Raw genomic sequence first — 7,147 nt, forward strand, 5'->3', positions numbered from 1 at the left:
GATGTGGAAAAGCAAGACCCAGAAGAATGTAAGGTGCCTTGGCAGTTTTCTTTTTTGTCAACAAAATGTATTAATCCTATCTTATCTAAATAAACAAAACTAAGCAACAGAGTCAATTCTGAAGTAGACAATTCAATGCTCACAGGCAGCCCGGTTCGTTTGAGCCAAACCAATTGGCCCAGAACTGCGGGAGATTAGGCTACCTCTTGTACTCCCCTTGTTCTTAGAGGATTATATGATAGATAGCCCATGTCTATGATAACTTTTAAATAGACAAGATAGAGATTGATTCAAATTATTTCAAAATCCTCGGAATGTTGACCATTTAATCTTCATTCATAATTATGTAGCCTGACCACCCTAATTGTCCCCCACCGATGAAATCCACCCATCTGTCCGTTCGTATGTCACATGTTTTTTGTCCCACCACTGAAAATGTTGATGAAACTTGATTGGGTGGATGAGGTATTGCCATACAGATGTGACATTTACGAAATTACACTGATTGGCCCAATTTGGAGGGAACTATGGTGAAAGATGCCATAGAGATTATTGAGGAGTTTCGAGGTGATTTTTAATTCATCATTAAACAGTCATAATAGGGTGCAAAGTGGAGAGCTAGGAGTGTAGCCTAATGCAGTAGGAATATAGCCTTATGAATTAGGGAATAATCAACATATAACTGTAAGAAGCAAGACTGATATAAAATAAAATAAGCACTACACATTCTGGTAATTTTTTAGTCTGGCTACGAATGCAGCTGTATGAGTGTAGCCTAATGCAGTAGGCCTATAGCCTAACCAATTTGGGAATAATATTTTGTGAGTGAAGTGTGTTATGGAGCATAGTTTAATACAACACTTGGCCTATATCAATGCAAAAACCAGAGTTGTGTAACCTTGGTTTATAGCCAGTCACATTTGTAACTAAATCATTTGGCTGTGCAAATGTTTCGTCTTAGTCTATTGGTGAAATTTGTGTTTGAAATAAAGTCTTATATCAAAAGAGTTAGTACATAGTAGCCTAATGGCGCCCAAGTAATTTTTCTCTTTGGTCACAGAAGGTGATCGCACCAAGAGAAAAGCCTTCCCTGTGCGCAACGGGGACACAGCACTGTAAAACAGAGACAACCATAAAAAAGTGTATGAATAAACATCTTGCTTCATTCACAGGCACCACTGTCCTTTTATAGAGGGACGCTACATCATTGGTAGGTGACAATATATTTACTGTACACTTGTCGTATAGTATTGTTTCCAGGCGAATTGTGACATCTACTGTCCACAAATTGTACTGCTGGTAGGGAAGTGCTTTCAGGAGAAATCTATAAAGCATAGGCAATTCATGTTAACCTTCACCTACTAATGTGTGATGATGCCACACACACTTGTGATGTCTATTCCTTGACACTGAAATGAAATGCAAGACACAAAAATGCACGTAAAAATCGCCACGGAGGGACATTACACAACAAAGATTCAAGATTCAAAGTGTTTATTATCATATGCACAGTAGAAAACACGTTTCCCTGTACAATGAAATTCTTGCTTTGCTGTCCGCAGAATGCCAACCAATGTAAAATGTACAATACTAAAAAATATACAATATATACTAAACAAAATGTACAAGCAGGACATTGTCTGTATGACTGTTGGACTATGAGGACCAAGCTTACAGTAAAATGTCAGTACTCTAAACACGATATGTAGGCTAAGCATAGACCAACACACATGTGGTGTCAAGTTTTGGCTGAAGCAAGCTCACCAATTAATATGAGCAAGAACAATAGTTCTTACTGAAGCAAGACTTATCAACGTCCTTGAACGCGTTTATTGCAGGAGTGTGCAAAATGAGCCTTTTGGCCCAGGCTGCTGATCCAGTTTTCTCTGAATCAAGGGAGAGACTATGGCTGGGACGACAGAGACACATTATTAATTGTAGCCTATTTGGACTAAATTATGGTCTGTCATTTTAAAAATATGAATGCGAAATGTACACAGAAATATTTATACAAGCTCTGTTCATCAAGTGGCTGTGGCCCGCAACGCCGTACACCGGTCGCCACTACACGTCTCAATGTTATTGGGTTATGCCCGCCTTGGACTCACAAGCAAGCAATGATAATGATATGTAGCCCTATGGAAAATTAGGCCTAACTATTAAAAGTTCATTGATTAATAAATAGGAACTAATAAATAGTATAAATAGAATAAGTTCATTTATAGAATACATAGGACTTAAAAAGGGTAAAACTATTACTATGTTTGATATTGAATAGAGTTTCATGGGTTAAGTTCATGTATTGAATTATTTACATAATGTAAAATGTATTTTGTTTTCTTAAATACTATGTTCACAATGCTGGCAATATTGTAAAGGAATTTACTTTTGATTTCTGTGAGAAAAGATTCAAATGTAAAGTTTGTGCATTTAGTTTATTTTCATGAGCCAATGAAAATGTGAGTTGAAGGTCAGGTGTCAGGTGGAGGAGAAGAAGAAGTTAGTTTCGGGATGGCGAACGAGGAGAACGCATGGAATGTGCTGCTGTGCTGAGTAAGGTTAATATTGTGGAAATAGGTAGCCCACATATTTCTGTGTTTAGAACAAGGTAATAATGCGAGTGCACAACCCGTGCACTTTATAAGTTATTACGTTCGGCGTATGACCTGTTTTGGAACAATTTCTCTGCAGAGGAGTAACCGTTCAGACGGTCAGCCACCTTGCTTAGCCTAGCCTAGCTCAACAGTGAGATAGCTAGCTTTCTTCGGAGTGCTTATGGACTGTGATCGACCAACACGGGAGCTCAAGACGTCTATAGCCACCGGGAGAGACAGTAGCACACAAGATTCCTGCCGTTTGAGAAAACTGCACCGGTTGCCGAGAGAGGAGCTTCGCGCGGCTGCCTGCTTAAGGAACTGGGAGTTTCGTTTTTGTCTTCTAGCTCGTGAGAGTGAAGGAGCCGCCATTTTAGGTGAGCCACAACGCACGCAAGCTACACGCGCCAGGCCTGCAACGCACTGGACTTTGGTATTGTTATCATAGTTATCATTGCCGGCTTTAGAATAGGTTTTATTTCTTTTCATTGAAGTTTACAGTGTCTACCATTTAACATTTTGATATTTGTATGTGCACGTTAAGTGTTATTGTATTTCATTTCATGCAATCTATTTTGGGGATTTAATATCAGTGAAAGAAGACTGATTTGAATAAAATAACAAAAGACATGTAATTGGTGGGACTGTGTTAATGTGAACAGACAAAGTAAAAATACAATAATAGTTAGAGATAACATTTTATTTAAATAATTCAGGTTAGCCACCCCTATTAATTGCCTAGACCAGCAAAGGGGCGCTACAGATATAATCTAGAATCTGGTTGACTACCAGACTTTACACTTTCGTAATAGCAGGCTATGTGACAGCATGGCTTGCCCTTGAGTGAAGCTTGTGGAAAACCTTGTGGAAAAGGGTGGGTTGGAAAAGCTATCTGTGTTCTCTGAGCTCCAATAGTGGAACTCTGCCCACCTACTTCCGGTCGATGCAAGTTTATGTACAGTCATGAGAAAAAGTTAGGACACCCCCCAAAATATTAAGTTATTCTCTTAAAAATATGGACATATCAATATGTTATCTTCTTTCTAACAATGTCTATAGATAAAGGGGATGTAATTGAACAAAAAACTATGAAAATGTAACTTTGTAATCATTTATTTGACGAAAAATTAACAATAATGCCAATTCCTACTGAGGAAAAAGTTAGGACACCCTATGCCCTAATAGCTAGTATTGCCCCCCTTGGCTGAAATAACCTCAATTAGACGTTTCTTATAACTGTCTACAGGTCTCTGACATCAATTGGGAGAAAGTTTTTCCCACTCCTCCTTGCAGAATTCTTTCAGCTGTGTGATGTTCGAGGGGTGTCTTGCATGCACAGCCAGTTTCAAATCAATCCACAGCATCTCAATAAGATTAAGATCCGGGCTTTGACTTGACCATTCCAGAACTCTCAATTTATTTTTCTTGAGCCATTCCTTGGTAGATTTACTGAAATGTTTTGGGTCATTGTCATGTTGCATGGTCCACATCTGCTTCAGCTTCAACTTTCGAACAGATGGTCTCTCATTTTCCTCAAGCACCCTCTGATACAATACAAAATTCATAGTGGATTCTATGATGGTGAGCTGACCAGGCCCTGCTGCAGAAAAGCAGCCCCAAACCATGACATTTCCACCCCCATGCTTCACAGTTGGTATGAGGTTCTTGTTCTCAAATGCTGTCTTGGTTTTGCGCCAAACATGTCTACTCTTACTGTGCCCAAATAGTTCAACTTTGGATTCATCTGTCCAAAGCACATTGTTCCAGAAGTTCTGGTCTTTCTCTAGGTGTTCTCTGGCAAACTTTAGTCTTGCCCTGATGTTTTTTTTTGACAGCAGGGGTTTCCTCCTTGCACACCTCCCATGTAATGCAAACTTGTTCAGTCTCTTTCTTATGGTGGATGCATGTACTTTGACATCAATTGTGGCAAGAGATACCTGTAGGTCTCGTGATGACATTCTGGGATTGTTGGAGACTTCTTTAAGCATCTTTCGGTCAGCTCTTAGGCTGAACTTGCTTGGGCGGCCTGACCTGGCCATGTTGGTGGTGGTTTTAAATGTTCTCCACTTGTAAATTATTTTCCGGACAGTGGAATGGCCAATTTCGAATAGTTTGGAGATCTTTTTATATCCCTTCCCAGACTCATATGCATCTACAATTTTTCTTCTGAAGGCCTCAGAGAGCTCTTTTGATCTCGCCATGGTGATGCAACTCACTTCAACAATCAAGAGCAAACCAAACTAAATATCTGAGGCTTAAATAGGACAGGCTCCTCCAAAATCCTCTGTAACGATGTTCTAATCATTTGCACCTGATGTGGTGCTCTTTATTATAATTTTAGGCATTTTAAGTGGAACTAAATGTGGGGGTGTCCTAACTTTTTCCTCACAAGAAGATTGCATTTCTATTAATTACATTTTACCAATCATTTTTTAAATAATTTGTTTCAGTTGTATTTGTTTAGTTATATTACCTAAATTTTTCAATATTGTTCAAATGAATATCAAATGTCCATATGTTTGAATATGTTGAAGAAGACAAAGGTTTTCATAGGGTGTCCTAATTTTTTCTCATGACTGTAAATGAAGATTTCTTCAAAATTAAAGCTCTCATGTTAAACTTGTTTAAGCATTTAGAAATACTAAATATGGATAAAGGAACCACAAATGATATGTAACTATACCTGGAAATAAACATTTTATCATCTAAATGTATTTGTGTTTTTAAGGGTTCGTAATTCTTCTAATATCCAAATTATCCTTGCTGTACTGTACAGCGGACACATAATGGACTGTACACAAAATATTTTCCAAGGCTAAACATGATTTTCACTACCACTGTGCTCCACAACACTTCTAGTATACATATCAACTGATCAACTGACTGTTTCAACCATGAGTGATGTAATACAAACAACTATTGATCATTTACTGTGTCCCAACAGTTAAAAGCGGCACTTCTAAATTGTATAGGGAACACATTATGGACTGTACACAAAAAAATAAAAGGCTAAACATGATTTTTAATACCACTGTACTTGACTCCACTTTTACAAGGAAAAAAGTTGAACTACACTAAAACTACCCTTTAGAGAAATATAGTTTGTCAAACTATAGCTACCAGTCCATGTGACAGAAATCTGTGACAGAATTCACTGGGAGAGATAAAAATGGTGAAGTGGAGCAAGTGATGAGACTCGAGGCAGTAAGGGGAAATTGAAGTTCAAGGACTGGAATAAAAGTTAAATTCCATTTTTTTGTTTACTTTTGTGTGTTTGTCCTGTTGAATGAATTTCCTTCCCTAATGTGAAGAATATCCGTAATTACATATGGGTAACATTTTTTTTCTAAACATCAATTTCTTCCCATTTCCATGATGACTCTCTTAACAGTCAGTATTGTTTATTTGAAATAAGATTTTTCAAAGTAATATGTGCACCTCTGAATTAGCAGGGCTAAAATGTCTTTATGAAGAGAAAGACATGTTTAGCCTTGGAAAATATTTTGTGTACAATCCATTATGTATTCCCTATGCAATTTAGAGGTGGAGCTTTTAACTGTTGGGACACAGTAAAGGGTCAATGATTGTTCGTATGACATCGCTCGTGGTTGAAACTCACCAGATACGTATATTAGAAGTGTTAGTAAAAAGTGTTAGTAAAAATCCTCTTTATGTAACGTCCCATCCTGTGCGTTAGTGTTGTTTGTCTTTGTTTTTTGTTATTCTTTTAATTCCTCCTTTCCTCAAGTTGCTTTTCGTTGCTGTCACTTTGTTATCTGCCCTTGTGTATTTTCCCGCTTGTGTAATTGTCTACCCCGCCACGATTGATTTCACCTGTTCCTTACCATCATTACCTGTGTATTTAGTCTGTGTGTTCCCCTGTCTCGTTGTCAGTTCGTCTTTGTACCTTGTGTCAGACGTTCCAGCGATCTTTCCTAGTGTAGTCTATTCCTGGTTTTTGATCTTTAATAGTATTTCTGACTTTGCCTTTTGCCTACCCCTTTTTGTATTATTTGCGTGATTTTTGATCTGCCTACCCGTGTACCAAACTCTGCTTTGCCTACCCCTTCCTGGATTACCCGCCTCCCTACTATTGTCTACCTGTGCACCAAACTCTTTTCTGGAATAAAGGATTATTCTTTCGGATTAGGCTTTTGTCCTGAGTCGTGTGATTGAGTCCTCTGATTTAGTACTATACAGTTTAGCCTTTGAATCTTGTTTGTGTACAGTCCATAATGTGTGTACAGTTTTTTGTGTACAGTCCATAATGTGTTATGAAATCTAGACAAAGCGCGTTTAACTGTTGGGCCACAGTAAAGTGTCAATAATCATTTGTATAACATCCCTCATGGTTGAAACTCATGTGTTGTGGAGTACAATGGTAGTGAAAATCAGGTTTAGCCTTTTAATCTCTTTTGTGTACAGTCCATAATGTGTTCCTTATGCAATTTAGAGGTGGTGCTTTTAACTGTTGGAACACAGTTGGATCAATAATTGTTTGTATGACATCGCTCATGGTTGAAACTCACCTGATACGTATACTAGTGTTGTGG

The sequence above is a fragment of the Argentina silus genome (assembly GCF_951799395.1).
Source record: "Argentina silus genome assembly, chromosome: 10".
NCBI lineage: Eukaryota > Metazoa > Chordata > Actinopteri > Argentiniformes > Argentinidae > Argentina > Argentina silus.